Genomic DNA, 18,218 nt, shown 5'->3' with positions numbered 1-18,218 from the left:
CCCCTCTTGGCACCTGGGCTGCCCATGAGAGTCTCTCACTGCATCTGTCTCAAGCGGCATAAGGTGTCCGGCAGCTGCTTCCACTGACTGATGATTTCTGGCTGGCGGTACCTGAGGCTGGCATGGGGGGTTGCATTTCGTATGTGACATTTCATGGCAGTAGGCCTAGTTCTTCCCCCCTCCCACCCCCAGGACACAGGCCTGTGACAGCCACAAAGCCATGCAAGGAAAGGATTTTTTGCTTCTTCGTGATGAATAAAGATCTGAGCCGCTCAGCCGCAGCTTGGATCAGCAACGCTTTGAGCGCTTGCTTTCAAACTGATCAGCATTGCCAGCCACAAAAATTCTCATTCGAAATGCAAGCCGTCCATGGTAAAGCAGAGCCTAGAATGCCAAAGCCTGCCTGCAAGCCCCACCTGCTCTAACTGGCAAGACCACCGTCTTTCAGAGGTGGTAGCAGCATCCGGAATCCTGTTACTAAGCCTCTGCCCCATTCTATCCCGCTAAAGGGCTGCATCAACACTAGCGGGTTCTTTCAGAAAATCCGGCCCTTTCACAAAAGAACACATGGAGCGTCCACACACAAAATGCGCTCTTTCAACCCGAAATAGATCCGAAATCGAAAGAACACAGCTCTTTTCCTGCAAGCCCTCTTCCACTCTCAGATCAGGAAGAGCGCCTGCTTTTGAAAGCTTCTTTCAAAAAGCAGTGTGTGTAGATGCTGCCCGGTTCCTTTTTTCAAAAGAGCAGTCCTCATGGCACTGGATTTTCGATCCCTGGCCCCTTCTTTCAAAAGAGCAGGGGCTGGGTGGCTGCACTCTAGCAAAAACAGCAGATCGATCTTTCGATCTACGTTTTTGTGTGTGGATGTGCTCTCTCCAAAGAAGGTTTGGGTGGTTTTTTTTCAGAAGAGATCTTCCAGAAGAACTTCTTTCAAAAGATCACTGTAGTGTAGACTTAGCCAGGGTGTAACTACACAACCAAGTTATTTTGAAATAATGGCCGCTATTCTGAAATAACTTTGCAAGCATCTACACAATGCAACTGCTGTTTTCAAATAATTTTGAAATAGTGGATGGCTTATTTAGAATTTGGTAAACCTCATTCCATGAGAAATAGTGCCTATTTCAGAAGAGGGGCTGTGGAGACAGGGAGTAGAGCCTATTTTGAAATAAGATACTCCGGCATAGCTTATTTTGAAATAAAAGTTGCTGTGTAGACATAGTATTTCAGATCGGAGCCCCTAGAAGCCAGGACTATTGTGAATTGGCACATTATTTCAAAATATGTCTTGCTTATTTGGGGGCTTCCTTATAGAGTAGGTGTGTTGTTCAGGAATAGCTTTGTTTGGAATAACAACTCCAGAATACACTATTGTGGAATAACTCTGTGGTGTAGACTTACCCCAACTTTTAGACCCCAGTCCCCTGCCCCACACTGGAACAGAACCCAGGAGTCGCGTGTGGCCCAATTAAGCAGGATGCAGCAAGACAGAGCAGCACGTGGCTGGGATGGACAAGAAATGCAAGCACCGTCCCAGATCATTTCTGCTTCATCATCACCCTTTGCCTTTCGCTGGCTCACTGGGGCTCTCTGGTGGGGACACTGGCTGGCACTGTTCGTTAATTAGTGCCTTTCCTTCCTGACAGACTTGCTTCATGTAAACAGGCTTAATTAGCATAAACAGATTAATTTCAAAACCGTTGCCTGCTGCAGGCACAGGTGCAGAAACTAGGGCACCTTCCAGCTCCCTGCCTAGCACCCAGGGTCCTGGCTGCCTCCTTGCACGCTCTGGTGTCAGCCCCACACAGCAGGGGCTTTGCTGCTGGCTCCAGGCCTGGGGTCCCACGTGCCAGCCCTGTGCATCCGAGAGCAACTCCGTGTTCTGGACTCTGATGTCAGCCCTGTGCCCCAGATCTCAGCTGCTGGCCCTCCACACCAGGGCTTTGCTCCTGGCCTCAGCTGCAGGGGATAGACGTAAGTGGCGGGGGAGTGTCAGCACTCCGACTCTTATAAACATTCCTGCAGTCTCTGACTGTTGTTTCAGTGCCAGACCTCCGCAGGCTGGGGCTGGTTAGCATCTGGGCTGAGGCTGCGGGAGCCATCTCCAGCTCGGGTCAGTCCTGAAGTCAGGTCCCAGGGGGCACTGCCCATGACAAAGTACCTTGGCTTCACCTGGTCTCAGCACACAAGGGGATGTCCAGGATTATTCAATTTAAAGCCAAAGGAGGGACATACGACTCACAAGGCCTTTGGAATGCTCTGCCACAAGTCACCACTGAGGCCACAAGATGAGCCGCATGCATAAAAGGATTGGATGTAACTGTAACAGCTCCCTTGGAGGAGTCAACTTCACCAACTGACCCCATGGCCTCTGGATCTAACGGTATGAGTCCCTAAGGCTGCTGGAGCAGCTTTATTAGCTTAAATGCCACAGCAGGCCCAGTTTTCCGTTTACAGCCGAGTTGTCTTTTCTGCTTCCTATGAAGCATACAAACCCCTCTTCCCCATGCTTCCCGCACTCAGTCTGTGAGTAATGACTGAGCTCCCAGCACTCTTCAGCTAAACCTCTTCTTGTATGAGCTAAAGTGTATTAAAAATGGGATCTCCAAGAAAAAAATAGCTGCTGACTCTCATTTTTGGACCCTTTTTTTACTAACCAAAGACTGCACTGTGTCCTTCATACTTGCACGTAGTTATCACTCATGCCAAACTAGCCACGAACACACATTGACGAGATTAAGTGGAAATTAAGCAATGTTATCGATGATTCCTCCCCAAACCCATCTTCCTTATTATATTCGCAATTTTCTCTTTCTGAGAATAGCTGCTTCTCCCCTTCCCCCGGAAGACTTAATTACAACCTCATCCGCCCCACTCACTAGACAGACAGCACCGCTGAACGGCTGCGTGTGCTGCTGAGGCTGTGATTCATGCTTTGTTTGGTACCGTGGGGATCGCTGAGCGTTTCATTATTTGGTTGCGGGGCTGATATGAAAAAGAAAAAAGAAAAAAAACTTGGGGGCTGCACCCCCTGCCTGCTACACTCAACAGCTTCTGGCTCTTCCTGGCGTTAGGGAGCCATGTGGCGAGCCCTAGCCTTCCCAGCACACCCCTCCCCAAGCCTGGCTTCTCTTCCCACTTCCACTTCTACCTCCCACCCTGGTCTGTCTGCAGCTTGGGAAGGCGTGGGGGAGGCTGCTGAGGGTGGCTAGGGTGAGGCAGTAAGGAAGGTGGGGCAGAGCTGGGCTGCCTATGGCAGCGGGAGAGGGGAGGAGCTAGGAACAGCCACCACTTCCAGGCCATGGCGGGGAAGAGAGACACGGCTCAGAGCCGAGCTCCAGCTGCTGCTATGGACTCCCTCCGACCCCCAGGACAGGCAGGAGGATGTGGCTCCCCTGGCAGCCGGAGCTCAGCTGTGAGCAGCACCTTCCTGCCCACCGTGATATGGCAGTGGTGGTGGGTGCTCCCAGCTCCTCCCCTCCCTGGCAAATCCCAGAGCTGAAGGCGGGAAGAGGGGTCAGGGTGGGCAGAGGTGGAGGCAGGGAAAGGGCCGAGGGATCAGAGCGGTGCCAGGAAGAAAGACCCAGGGATGGGGGTGCAGCTGAGGAGAGGAGCCAGGATGGGAAAGGAGGTGGGGAGAAGGACCGGGGGGAAGCCTCAGCCTTCTTGTGGGGGTCGGGGAGCCATGAGGCCTCCTCCCCCCAACCCTTCTCCCCACCTTCATCCCCCAGGCAGCCAACTGACATGGTGGCATCATTCCATCACCTAGGTAGGCAGGGGTACTATATTTTAACTTCCAAAAAAAGAGGACACCCCTGGGAGGGAATGTGTCTGTATCAGTAGCTACCAACTCACGTGGTAATCTGAGGTCTTGAAACAAGTGTCATTCAGCCTTTCCAGATCATTGTACGCTTTTCAGGAGTCAGGTTTGTTTTGCATACCTCACTTTAAAACGACTTACTTACAAACACATGCAAAATATCACAAAAGACTACCCCTAAAAACTTGCTGACTTTCCACCACCATGTTATCAAATAAATGAATTGGATTAGCAATACACTATTGAACTTGCATTTCAGTATAAGGCGCAAGAAGCAGGAGAAACAACTTTCGATTGTACTGGCTTTACTAGTGTTTTTATGTAGCTTGTTGTAAAATTAGGCGAACGTCTAGAGGAGTTGATGTGTTGTGCCCAGTTTTGGGCACCACATTTCAAAAAAGATGTGGAGAAATTGGAGAGGGTCCAGAGAAGAGCAACAAGAATGATTAAATGTCTAGAGAACAAGACCTCTGAGGACAGACTGAAATAACTGGACTTGTTTAGAAAAAAGAAGACCAAGAGAGGACATGATAGTGGTTTACGAGTACCTAAAAGAGGGTTGCAAGGTGGGGGGAGAAAAATTGTTCTCCTTGGCCTCTGAGGATAGGGCAAGAAACACTGGGCTCAAACTGCAGCAAGGGAGGTTTAGGATGGACATTAGGAAAAACTTTCTAAAGGTTAGGATGGTTAAACACTGGAATAAATTACCTAGGGAGGTTATGGAATCTCCATCACTGGAGGTATATAACAGTAGGTTAGACAGACATCTATCAGGGATGGTATAGATGGTGTTTGGTTCTGCTGTGAGGGCAGGAGACTGGACTTGATGACCTCTCGAGGTCCCGTCCAGTTCTACTGTCCTATGAGTCTACATCTCCTGGAAGACCACCCCCAAGGCTGGCTTCAGACACTGATTCTGTTGCAGACTCACCCACCATCACAATCTCCTCACTCACACAAATGAAAGCTCACGCCAGAGAAAGCAATTTCTTTTACAAAGGAACCGCCAGGATTCCTTACTGACTTATGGTATCTTACTAACTTACTCTAGACCTAGCAGGGGCTCCTGAACAAAGCTTACAGAAAGTTGCAGGACTTATAACCAGCGACGACTGAAAGTTACAGAACTTACATCTGTATTGTATTGGACTGAGCGGAGGTTTTATACAACAAAGCTTAGTTGGTAGGTTTTGTTTATTAGCTTAATAACTTAGTTTGATCTGTTATCAGTTGCAACCATTTAAATTCTTTTTATATGTATATATATTTACATTTAATCGAATCACTTTTGCTCAGTATTGGGGGAAGGGATAGCGGTTAGAGCATTGGCCTTGCAATCCCAAGGTGGTGAGCTCAGTCCTTGAAGGGGCCTTTTAAGGTCTGGGGCAGATAAGATATAAAAAAAAAAATCTGCTGGGTATGATAGGTCCTGCTGTGAATGCAGCTGTGTGGTACAATTGAAGACAGTGTAAATAATTGTTAGTGGGATCGGGGAGGCAAAAGCAGTGTACAGCTGTTTGGTGGGATTGATGATCAGCTGCTTGGTGGTTAGCAGGAGGTGCTAGATCAAGGGTGTCCAATACACTCGCCCCGTGTGGGGAATGGGACACCGCGTTGTGGTGAACATGGCTCTGGAGCCACATGTGGCTCTTGGAACCTTTAAATGTGACTCCTCCTGAGAGCTGCATGTGGGGAGTGCCATCTGCCTCCTCCAGGCAGGCGCTCCACCACTTGGTGGGAGAAGCACATGGTGGCTCTGGTGAGTAGCCAGCATTGAACTAGAACAGGAGGGCTGGGGGTGCCTGGCCCTGGGGAGGAAGGGAAGGGCATTTATTTAGAGTGGGGGGAAGGGAACGTGGCAAATATGGAAATACGACAACCACAAGTGCAGCAATCTTTGAATTCCTATTGGACACAGCTCTGCTAGACAGAGGGCAGAAGGTGAGGAACACTGGGAGGGGCAGAGCAGGGTCAAGAAGAGAGAGAGGGAGGGTGGCGGCCTTGGTAGTGTGGGTGGAGGGGGAGGTGGGAAGAGACAGAGCAAGGGCGGGGACTTGGGGCAGCGCAGGCAACAGGAAAAATAATAATGTTCGTGCCTCAAACTACAGCCCACAGCAGTATTAGGTTAAAACTGGTCCTGAAGGGCCGGCCACTTACCCCAGGTCAATTGCATCTTTGATTGCACACCAAAGACAACACTTGCAGCCAGTCCTATAAATGTATTCAAGAGGAGAAGGAAATAAGAATTATTTACAAGGATAAACACACACACAAACAAGCTCCAGCAAATCAGTTTCAACAAATCATAGAAGTTTCTACAATAAGCAAGAGCTATGTGTCCTCAAGGGCTAACCCAGGTCAAGCACTGGAGAGCCTTTGCTTATGCTTGGTAATTTTTGCCTCTTGCAGTTCAAGCAAAACACAAAATAACGTAAGGTTGGGGGGGTGTCTTTACAGGTGAAACTTAGACAAAGACTGACTCTTTGGGAGAAAAATAGTTTGATAGGCCATATTAGAAAAGTAGGTTCTGAGTAGAAGGAGCAAAACATGCATGAGGGTATTTAAAAAGAGGTTTCCGAGAAGGAAGGCTATGTCTACACTAGCAAGGTTTTTCCAAAAAGCTGGGGTTCTTCAAAAAATCCCGTGGTGCGTCTACACACAAAACGCATTCTTCGACGCTAAATCGGAAGAACGCAGCATTTTTTTACTGCGGTCCTCTTCTGTTCCCAGGTGAGGAAGAGCACCTTTTTCTGAAAGATTCTTTCAGAAAAGAACATGTGCAGACTTCCCCGGGGCCCTTTATTCAAAAGAGCAGTCCTCCATGGCACTGGACTTTTCAATCGGTGGTGTTTCCTGGCTCGGTCTTTCGCAAGAGAAGCTGGGGCGTGGCCACTATCTACTGAAAGAGGGGGTCGATTTTTCAATCTGCTTTTTTGTGTCTGGTTGCAATCTTTCAAAAAAGACCTTTTTTCAGAAGAGATCTTCGGAAAGAACTTCTTTTGATGGACCACTGTAGTGTAGACATAGCCAAAAAGACAAACTAAGGGTGGCTCTAAAAAGAAAGAGGGTTTTAGAGAAAGGAAAGGAAGTTGTTAAAGAAAAAAGGAGCATGAGAAGAAACAAAATGTTGTACAGAAAAAGGCAAAAATGGCTATTTTGAAAAATCAGCGCGTGAGAAAAGCACAGGGTAGCGAGTGAGAAAACAGCATCAGTGAGCACATCGCAGAGAGAGAGAGAGAGAGAGAAAGCAGCACAGGAGCTCACATCAGCAAAATGACAACTATTCTGAGCAGCCCATGAGCCTTGGGGTAAACAACGCCTCCTGATTGCACCAAGCAGGAATTGTTTCATAGCTACATTATCGAATGCATTAGTGTTTGACTGGCGGCCAGTTTAAAAGAAAATGTCTTTTTTTTTTTTTTAAGTGTTAGTTTATTTTTAAAGCATTCTGTGAGTCCCAGGGGAGCCAAGATTAGCAGAAGTTGCTCAGTGATGGCAAGCTGAAAAGAATGAGTTGGGCCAGTGGTTCCCACCCTTTTCAGTAGTACAATCACCACCCCATCCCCTTCATGGACCCCTATCAAAGCCAATTGTAGCTGCTCTGCACACTTCATTAAATGAAAAAGGAAACCACAACATAGATTTTTGGACAATTGCTATTGTTCATGGAAGATATTTAATTTCAAAATAATAATTGTTTGTAACTTTGCAATTTATGTTAAACTTATTCTCTGTGATCAGGAGAGGTAGAGTGTGAGTAAAGCGGGGCAGGAGGGTGTATAGAGGTGGGGCAGGGGTGGACACCTGGGGGAAATGGTGGCTTGAGAGCAGGGCCTGGGAAGGGGCAGGGGTTGAACGCCCTTGGGAAATCACAAAGTCAATGTCTTGGTTGTCTAGTAAGAAAAATCTCTGTAAAAATAATCTACAGGGCCTATACGTTGTGAAGAATCAGCAACATTACCACATATAGGCCACGTCAACACTAGCCCCTTCCTTTCAGAAGGGACATGGTAATGAGTGAGTTGGGAAGATGCTAATGAGGTGCTTCCATGAATATGCAATGCCTCATTAGCATAATGGCAGCCGCACAGGATTCTAAAGCACCGCCTGCTTAGACGGGGGCTTTCGAAAGGACCCCCCAGACTTCAAAAGCCCGTTCTCCCCATTTGGTTTTAGGAAGAAGGAGCTTTCAAAGTCCGGGGGGGTCCTTTTGAAAGGCCTCTGTCTACATGGGTGGCATGTGATTATGCTAATGAGGCACTGCATATTCATGACAGCACCTCATTAGCATCTTCCCAACTCACTCATTACCATGCCCCTTCCAAAAGGAAGGGGCTAGTGTAGATATAGCCATAATGTATCTGATAGGTTTTATATAAAAATAATCATTCAAAGAGTTGTTTTACAATAAAAGTTTCAAAACATCATGAAAGATAGAAATTATACAGCAACTCAGCCATTCCCGCTGCCTCCAACCCTTTTATCCTAGCAAAATCTAGGGCACCCTACCCCCTTTTTTACAGGATTAGTCCTACAAAGAGGCTGAGAAAAATGGACAGAATGTTCAAAAGAAATATTGCTGATGTGCTTTTATGTAAGACATCTGCCTCAACAGGGAGCAGGGAAACAGTAAAAGAAAATCCTGCTTTGTGCATGCCACGTTTTGATGCATGTGGGGTGTTTAGCAAAAAATAGTAGCTTTTTATTTTAAATAGGACGATGACTTTTGCTTGAAATATCACAAGCTGCACTAGACAGGTTAATACATTCTGGTAAGAGCATATTTAATGTTTTGCAGAAGGGTGGCTTTATTTTTGAAAGAAAAGTATTCTTTTTTATTCTTTTTAATTGAGAGCAAGATGGAGGTGAAATTCAGCAGGCGGCAACTTTTCCTGACTACACTGGACACAATGGGGTTATTGAATTTGTAACAAGAGTTTGCAGCTATAAAAATAACTAGTGTTTGGTTGTTTTCTTGGAATTTGGTGGGGACAGTGGACAGCATTAGAAGAACACATTCTCCTTCCTATAATATTAAGGGGTTATATACTGACCCCAGGGTGGACTGCTTTAAATCAATTAGTAATGGAGAGGTAGCCGTGTTAATCTGTATTCTAACAAAACAAGCCTGCAGTCACGGAGCACTTAAGCACTTTATATAGCACGGTGCTATATAACTGGGTCTGGATTGGAAATTCGATAGATCTGAAGAAGTGGGTCTGTGCCATGGAGGCTCCTTTTGTTAGTCTTTAAAGTGCTCCGTGACTGCTGGCTTGTTTTGCTTTAAATCAAGGCAATGATTTAAATCATTGATTGACATTACAAGTTCAATCACCAGAAATCATTGATTTTAATCTGGTTACCAAGAAAGCCAAGACTGACCGTGGTTAGAGTGCACTTAATAACACATCAGGGAAACTGAGGCAGGCACAGCATTCAGAGAAAACATTAAGAACTTTCCTACTTTGTCACTGAGAGGGAGTCGGGGACCTCTCAGGCGACTGCTTCATTTGCAATGAAAGAGGGGCCCGCGCTCAAGCGATTTTTTTTACATTCCTAACTGATGCGGCAAACCCAGAGGTGATGGGGCTGTGACCTGCCGAGCCAACTGGTGCCAGACTCAGATCACCTGTGCTCGCCGCAGGAAGGGCTGTCCTCCTCTCAGCCCACCTCTGATTTGCTTTTCAGCCTTCCATCCCCCAGAGTTAGCCCAGTCCCCAGGCTCAGCCCCCACGATTGTAGGGTGACCTGTACCTGAGAGGGGTTGCAGGACAGAGTGAGGGCAGGTGGCTTCAGCAATGTTACTGAGCATGATCAGTACAAACCAAGCAGTAATCAGGGGCATGTGACCACACCACTGTCTTGTTCATCTACCCAGCAACAAGCCTGGCTCCCTTTCTTATGTGACCCATTAAACCAGGTTATATCTATTTCTCCATTAATAAAACAGAGACAACCCTCCGCTGCAAATGAGAGAGGCCATTAGAGCACTGCATACCTAATGGCTCTGGGATCGTGAACAGAGCGTTCCTGCTCATTGTATGGGAAGTTATTTCAAGTGTGTTGAAACAAAGACATTTTTAAAATGAAACAAGGATTTTTTTTTTTCACAGGCTGCATGATTGACCCCTGGAACTCACAGCTCCGGTATCTCCCTGAGGCCACGAGTGTAGCAGGATTATGGAAAGGATGAGGCTTTGTATGGACAATGAGAACATGGGGAGTTACATTTGTAAGAGAGAGAGAAAGAACATTTGGAGGGACTATAAATTGCTTTTCTTGTAGTGCCAACCCAACCCTTGGTGGGGAGGGCAGGGGCATCTCCATTCACGCAGATGCTTCCAGGGTTCTCAGATCAGCTGCCAGAGCGTTATTCTATGAGAGTTGGGTATATGGGCTGTTTCCAGTAGGAAAAAGGGGCGTATAGGGCTATAAGAACTGGTACTCAATCGGTTTGCATTGTGCTCTGGGACAGCATCCTTAGCTCCTGTCATTCATAGCTGGGCTTCTTGTTCATCAAGGCTAGAGGCAGATAGATAAATGGTGAGAGACCTGTGTGCTGTGGGTAGACCAAGAGTCAACTCGTACCTGAGCCCTGGGCCAAATCACATATGTATTCACAGGGCTTTTTTCCTGCTGGAATGCACCAGAACAATGTTTCGATGTCTTTTTTTCCAGCCTGCAGAGCCAGCAGCATTGCCGTTTTGGAAGCCAGCTGGGCAGCTCTGAGACACATGTGGCTCTTCAAGGAGCCATTTGTGGCTCCCTCCGCTCACTCCTCCAGCTCCCTGCCTGCTGCGTGGAAAGAATAGGACTCAATTTAATTGATTTAACAGCCAGCCGGAGGGATCCGTCCGTCAAACCAAAGAAATTGTGTCCTATTATTTCAGCGCAACAGGGCACTGGGAGCTGCCCCTGCCATGCTGTAGGTGGGGGAAGTAGGAGGGCTGGGGGAGCCATGCATCCACAGTGAAGAGGTGATGGCAACCAGGTGAAGGAGCAGTGTGGGGCAGCAGCACAGAGAGCTCCTGGGTAAAGTAAGTTAATCCTGGGGTTGTGGGGTTGGTTTGGGGCTGCAAGGGGTTAAGCTTCAGGGTTAGAGAGGGGGGCGGTTTGGGGCTGAGAGGGGTTTAAGCTTGTGGGCAGGGTTGGGAGTATGGAAACCCTTGTACAACCCAAACTGCAGTTGGTTTCTACCAGGGGCTGCTGTGACTAACAAATAATAAGAATCTGCAGACAATTTAATAGCCATCAGTTCTTGGCTGAAATAGTAATCTTTAAAATACATTTTCAAAATGACTGATCACTGCTAACAGTCTTATTGACGTAGTTATCATACTATGATGATAAATGTGAAGCATTATTCAGGATGGTGAGGTTTCAAATGTATGCTAAGGTCGATATCACTCAGAATGCAGGAACGTCTGCAGTCTCATGGGGGCAGGTTCGTTGAAGGATGCCTGAAGAAAGGGCAACATGGGGTGTGACATTGTAGAGGCATGCTTAGCCATGGTGCTTGGGTGGTTGTCACCACGTTATAAAGGGTTTCTAGGATTCTTAACTCATGAGAAGAGCTGATGTTCCTGAAGCTGAAGTCGGTCTGACTAACAGCTCATGGAACATTATTAAGAAAGCAGGCTTCAAGATTTTTCAGGGGGTGTCTTTTTCTCCCCCAGGAGGAAATTTTGGAAACACCACTTCGTTTTCAGTTTCCCAGTAACTTTTGCTTTTACATAAAATAAAAGCATCAGAATATTTCTGGTTTTCAAAAACCAACTTTCCTCCAAAGCCCTTTGAACCTCATTAGCGAAGTTTTGAAAACCAGAGAATGATCTTACTTTAACCAGTACCTCCCCTCACCATGGCATTTCCTAGGGAGGAGGAGAACAAAGGGGGTAATTGTCCCAGGGTCCCATGATTCAAATGGGCCCAAGGCTCCTGGCCACCTCTGCAGGAGTGACAGTTGTTGGAGCTCTTCTACCAGAGGTGACTTTTTATATTTTTTTGTCCTCCAATGTCAGTGTTGCAGGGGTAAAACAGCCGTTATATATTTTAGGCAGTTTTTAAATGCCAGCGTGGGATGTATGGTTCCGCTGGATTGCTTTCCACCAAGACAGTGTTTTAAGACGGTTGTTTTGAATCATTTTCATTATAATTGAACAACATTATAATTCCCTGATGAGGAATCTTCAGAATGAGTTCCAGCACCCTTTTTGTCCCCAGAAAAAAAAGCACCGTGTATTCACATCAAAAGTAGTTGTCAAAATGTCTGAGTGTATCTGATGTTTAAATTTCATGAAAACTAGTGGGATGTTGCTTGCCCTGCTTTCACTGCATACCACTGTAACTCGTATCAGCGAGGGAGCCGAGTTAGTCTGCATCTTCAAAAAACAACAAGTCCTGGAGCACTTTATGGACTAACAGATATTTTGGAGCACCAGTTTTTGTGGGCAAAGACCCACTTCGGGTCTTTGCTCACGAAAGGTGATGCTCCAAAATATCTGTTAGTCTATAAGGTGCCACTGTAATTAGATAACCCATCCCACAAGGAAGAAGTCTTGTGGAAGCAAATGAAGAACTTTCAACAGGAAAGGCCCAGAGAGGTAGCTGTGTTAGTCTGTATCCTCACAAAACAAACCAGCAGCCCTGGAGCACCTTAAAGACTCACGATATGATTTATGAGGTGACGAGCTCTTGTGGGACAGACCCACTTCTCCAGAGCGGGTGCTACAGGACTGCTCTTTTCCAGTTGTTCTAACAGAGGTCACTGTGTGTGCTGACTGGAGGGCAAACACAGAAAATGCCTACGTGGGTGGCAACCATCTCTGCAAGAACAAACTATAAACAGGTCCATATGCAGGAATTTCTGGAGGGGGGTGTGTATGTTTTTTTGTAACTACTGCCTGCCACCTCCCCCCCCCACAGTGTGGGGGGGCCCTGCCCTTCTCTCCTCAGCCCCACACCTGGCCCTGCCCCTGACTCCCTTTCCAGCCAGCCTGGCCCTCTCCCACATAGAATCACAGAGCTAGAAGAGACCTAAGAAGCCATCAAGTCCAGCCCCCTGCCGGACCAAACCCCATCAGATCAGCCCAGACTGGGCTTTGTCATTGCTGGCAGCAATGCCTGTGCACACTAGGGTCCTTGCTGTCATAACCCTCTATCCCCTCCTGCATACCTGAGGTTCTCTGAGCTGCCCCATGGGTCCCCTCTAAGATTTTTCATCCTTGTGTAACACCAACAGACTGGGGTTGCCAGCACCAGGGATTGAACCTGCAATCACAGATGCTAAAGCCCTGTACTCTACTACATGAGCTTGAGGCCAGCTAGCTCTCAGCTGAGGCTGTACAGCAGAGACTTCGCTCACCCTAGCATGTGGTCTCAGTGCCTCTAGGTACTACACTTGGATAGGTGGAATTTTCTTTTGGGTAGGTTAAAATTTCTTCTGTGCAACACCCATATGAACAAAAAACCAAGATCTAAACATACACCATACACAGTCCATAGGTGTGGAAGAAAATATATTAAAATAAGGGATAATTAACTAGGAGTAAGGCATGTGATGTTTGTTTAGTGTGAAATCAAACAAAAACAAAAGGAATGCTACTCTTGGAGTGTCTGGTATTATCCCTTTTAACAACTCAAGCTAGCGAGCACACCAAAATGCATCTTACCTGCCCACAGCTTGGCTTTAAGATGCTAAACAGAATCTACCAGTCAATTAGAAAAACACCCCAAAAAATCATGGGCTGAAGTGTGGGAGGCTCTGGGCATGGGGCTGGGGGTGTAGGGTGCAGGAGTCAGGGTTGGGGTTTATGAGGTGTTCAGGGTAAGGGTTTGGAGTTGTAGGAGGTGCAGAAGTTAGGGTAGGACTCTGGGGATGTGGAGGTGCAGGAATCAGGACTGGAGTACATGAGGGGCTGAGGGCAGAGGTTGCAATGTGTGTGGGTGCAGAAGTTAGGGTGGGGGGCTGGGGATGTTAGGGGTTCAGGAGTCAGGGTTGAGGCATGTGAGGGGTCCAGGGCAAGGCATCAAAGTTCACAACTGGCTCCGGGCAGGGCATTGGGGTGAGGTAGCACAAGACACAGGGCAGGGAGTGGGTAGTAGGCCACAGTGGGTGTGTAGATGACCCTGGAGCTGGGATACTTACCTGGCTGATGAGGCCCAGATTGTTTCCAGCAGCCACTAGAGAGCTACAACTGGGAGTACGACACACAGGCTGCAACAGCCTGTTGCTCTGGCAGCCCAAGATTCCTGGCAGTGGGTGACTCCTTATTATCAAGCCAGGCAAGTCCTTTCCTTTTGGGGTCTTGGATTCCCCCTCTGTAAACACCTGGAAGCAGAGACGCAGGGGCAAAACAGTGCTTGGAGGGAGCTAAGGGCTGTATCTCCTGGAGAAATGGCTAACAAACACTGACTGACACAGCAGGAACTAATATTTCTGGAGAGTGTTTTCTTTGCTGTGTGATAATCAGTATTTCCTGAGCACTAGGAGACTCCAGGAAGGGGGAAAGCTGCCAAACACACTCAGGCAGCTGCTGACACTGCAGGGAAATCCTGCAGGGAAGCTTTCTGCAGAAAGGCTGAGCCAGGATTTACCCTCCAGCTCCCCAGCTCAGTTCTGCACCAAACACAGATTTCAAGAGAGAAGGCTGGTGCCAGACGAAACACAACTGGCATCTTGTAGCCAGAAACAACCAGATGGAGACTCAGCTGATCTAAATTGAGTCTAACAAAACAAACACAGATACAAACAAGCCAGCCGTCCTGTGGCACTTTAAAGACTAACAAAACAATTTACTAGGTGATGAGCTTTCATGGGGTAGACCCCCATCTTCAGATGGGTCTGCCCCACAAAAGCTCATCACCTAGTAAATTATTTTGATAGTCTTTAAAGTGCTCCAGGACGGCTGGTTTGTTTTGTTAGGATACAGACTAACACGGCGACCTCTCTGTTACGAGTCTAAGACGTTCACTGGGGCTCTGCTTTTCTAACTGGGGTGCAGCGAAATACCACTGTTCCCCCAGCCATCCCTGGGTCAGTGGGCCATTGGCTCGTGGAGCTAGGGACCCAGGTGTCAGTGCTTGCAGGATGCAGGCCTTTGATAAGCCTTGTAAAAGGAGCAGGGGCAAGGCACGTTTAAGTGATTTTTAAGACTCTCTGCTACCCCAAGCCAGAATCAGACCCACCCTACATCAAGACACCTCCACCACACCATAGCCAGTCAAACCTGGCCACCCGCAAGGGCCTTGCATGTCCCTGGGCTTTCAGTGGACAGGGCTATTGTTTCAGCTCCCTGCCTCCATCAGAGCTTAACTCTGCCTTACAATCAGCAGCAACCAAGGGCAGTGGTTACGTTCACCAGTTTCAAGGTTTAGTCCAACCTGCAATTAGCACCTACGGGCGGTCAGGGCAGAGACCTCTGGTTAGCAGCTGAAGCCAGGGAAGGTCAAGCTGGAAATAAGGTGCAAATTTTTAAGTTATTTAGGGAGCTGGGAGAGTCTCAGTCGCTTTTAGTCTTTGAACCACACCTGGAGTTTGGCTAGAAGAGCAGTTCCCAAATGGAGGGCCAGAGCCCCCAAGTGGGTTGTCATCCTGTTTCTATGAGGTCACCAAGGCTGGCCTGAAGCTTGCTGGGGTCCAGGGCTCTTGAATGTTTTAGGTATTTTCACTGCATTTAAAAAAATGGCTTCTTGCTATTTTGGTTGCTGGCCCCTGTCCTGAAATATACAAAACTAAGTGGCCAACCTACTCCCCTTCTGACAGCTGCCTTCCCCCATCCTACTATGACCCAGCCAGAAATCGGTCTCATGGGGGGCAGGAGGCTCTTACGTGGGGAATTCGTATAAGGCATTGGCTGTAAACTGTTGACCAACACACTCCTGTACACCTGTTGGATGGAAGAGGATGAGCCCTTCAGACATGGAGCGCTCAATTTCCGCTCTCACAGAAAGAAAGAGGCTGGCTCTCTGACAGAGGCTACATTGTAATTACACAGGAAAACTTATTCTAGGTAAAAAGGCCGCTGATGGCGTACCCTAAACCAATGTTGCGTGTCCTGGAGAATTTGATGGTGTTGGTAGCCCTTTGGAAAAATGACAAATTTCACAGCTGTGTCCTTTCTCGTTGGCAGTCTAACGCTCTGTGCTCGGCTAACTGGAGCAGTTTACTAAGTAACATTCTTATGTCTGGAAGGAAAACTCTGAAACTGTCTTAGACAATCTGGCTTATTAGGAAAGACAGTATGCTTGTGGTCCTAGGAGTGCGCTTCCACTGCTAGTTCGTCAGACAGACGTAGCCTTGAGTGACATTTATCTATGTATAAACTGAAGCCTTAGGAGGCAAATAAAGCTGAGAGTCATCTTATCTGCCCATGTTGGCTTATCTCAGTTTCGCTGGCACTTTAGAACTCCTCAGTAGGAAATGTATCAATGCACCAGGCTGCTCAACAGTTTTACCTCTTTATTCCATACATGTCTTCATAACGATTTAGGCTTTGTGCATATTTGCATACTAATAACTCGGAGATCAATGGCACTGGATAGGACACTTGTGATTGTGTTTGGTGTATTCGTTGCCTCTGAGGCTCGGTTATTTGCTCTGGTGCTCACAGACGTAGTTTGCAGGGCCAGTGTGCTGCTTTAGACGAGACTGACTGCTTCCTTGCCTTGGCCTCATTACTCCTGCACAGCAAGGAAACGTGGCAGGTTTTCTTTCACCTCATCTGCGGCTGTCTAGGGAAGAACAATGTGGCAGGACATTCAATAATGGATCCCAAAGTGGCCAGCCTCTTACAAAAGGATTTTACCCAAGACTACAGAGGGAGACATCTGAATTGGAATTCATTTGCAAGTTTGGCACATTTAACCTGGGCTTAATAGACATCTCAATTATCTTATGCATTACAAGGACAATTTCCCCAACTTTGATATTCACAGTACTGGCAACATACCACTTAATTTATTTCTTCCCCAGGTTTTATTAACGTTCCCCATCCAGCAGTAGACAACAAGGAGTCTGACCTACCTTTGCCCCAGGGAAGGCAACTGCTCAGCTCCCGCCCTTCCTCTCTCTCTCTCTCTTCTTCTCCCCTCCTACTTCCCGCCCCCCCATTATAAAACCTGGATTCATATTTTTGCTTCAGATCTGAAGAAGTGGGTCTTTACCAATGAAAATTCATTGCCTAATCAATACAATTGTTAGGCTTTAAGGTGCTACAGGACTGCCTGTTTTCTGAGAGGGCAGGTCTTTGTGATCTACACTGGGGGGCAGAGACATGGCCTGGGGGTTGCGCAAGCTCCCTACCCACCGTAGCTGGAAGGTCCACGGGGACTCCACACAGCTGCCTGCCTGGCTCCTAGCATGGCCCTGCTGTGGCTGTGGCTGTGGCTCTGGGAGAGCTGCCTGGGCAGCTGGGGGGTAGCCCAGCTGGGAGGGTTGGGTCAGTTTCATAGGTCTCCCCAGGCTAGTATAGAGCCCAGCCAGGTAAGTACAGTTGCTAACAGTGCAAGGGGAGAGGGGGCTGGGAGCAGCCTGCAGCTCTGTCCCTGACTGCTGCCCTGCCAAGCCAGGTGACTCCCTACAGTTGCCCCTGCAGCTCTCCCCAGCTGGGCTCTGGCAGGGCAGATGCCGTGAAGCCTCAGCCCAGCCTCCAGATATCTGCAGTGGATCAGATGCCCATTTCTGCATGCACAGGGCTCAGGTAGTAAGGGCTCGGCACGGGGAGTGTGAGCTGACCTGGCACAGAACAAGCTGCAATGAACTCCTTGTGAATAGTGGGCAGTGGCTGCTGCTGTGGGTATTGTGGTTGTGCTCAGGAGCCCAGCCGTGGGCCCCCAACCCTTTGCGCTAGGTGCTGCACAACACAGACGACAGAGAGTCCTTGCCACAAAGGGCTCGTGAGTTCATTGCTGATCCAGTGTTGAGCAAACTGTGGCTTACAGCATGCTGTGAGGGTGTCGTGCAACAGCTCAGCTGTTCGGGCAGCGGTGTGCTCCTGAGAGGTGGCCTCTCCTGCAGGGACTGTGCAGCCTCAGGCCCAGCCTGGCACACAGGGCAGCGAAGACGAATTCTTTTCCATCGGCGGCGTTTCTTGCCCTGGCGACAGGTTTCACTTACGGTGGCTGCTATCACTTCCCTGGCTACAGCAGGGGCTTGGGCTCAGGTCCGGAGTCTGCAGGAGGCTGGTGTGTCTCTTCCAAGGCGACGCTCTGCTCCTGATCCGTGTTCGGTCCATGCTAGCAGCAGGGATGCTGTGACATTCTCTGCTATACCCCACACGCTGGTGTGGGATTTATAGCTGCTGCTGTTTCAATCTCCCACAGGGCTCCCCACCATTGTGCTGCTGCCTGTGAGTGTTCAGCAAAAGCCTGTCCTCAAACCCATGGCTGAGGCAAG

At 48.2% G+C, this 18,218-nt stretch overlaps 1 pseudogene; it reads left to right on the top strand.

Moving 5' to 3' along the window:
* The first annotated feature begins 15,849 nt into the window (after positions 1-15,849).
* On the top strand, positions 15,850-16,699 carry LOC142004017 (sphingosine 1-phosphate receptor 3-like; annotated as a pseudogene).
* Positions 16,700-18,218: the final 1,519 nt, after the last annotated feature.

This window comes from Carettochelys insculpta, chromosome 30 (assembly GCF_033958435.1).
Source record: "Carettochelys insculpta isolate YL-2023 chromosome 30, ASM3395843v1, whole genome shotgun sequence".
NCBI lineage: Eukaryota > Metazoa > Chordata > Testudines > Carettochelyidae > Carettochelys > Carettochelys insculpta.
Note: the sequence above shows the minus strand (reverse complement) of the source record. Positions and strands in the feature narration are given on the sequence as shown.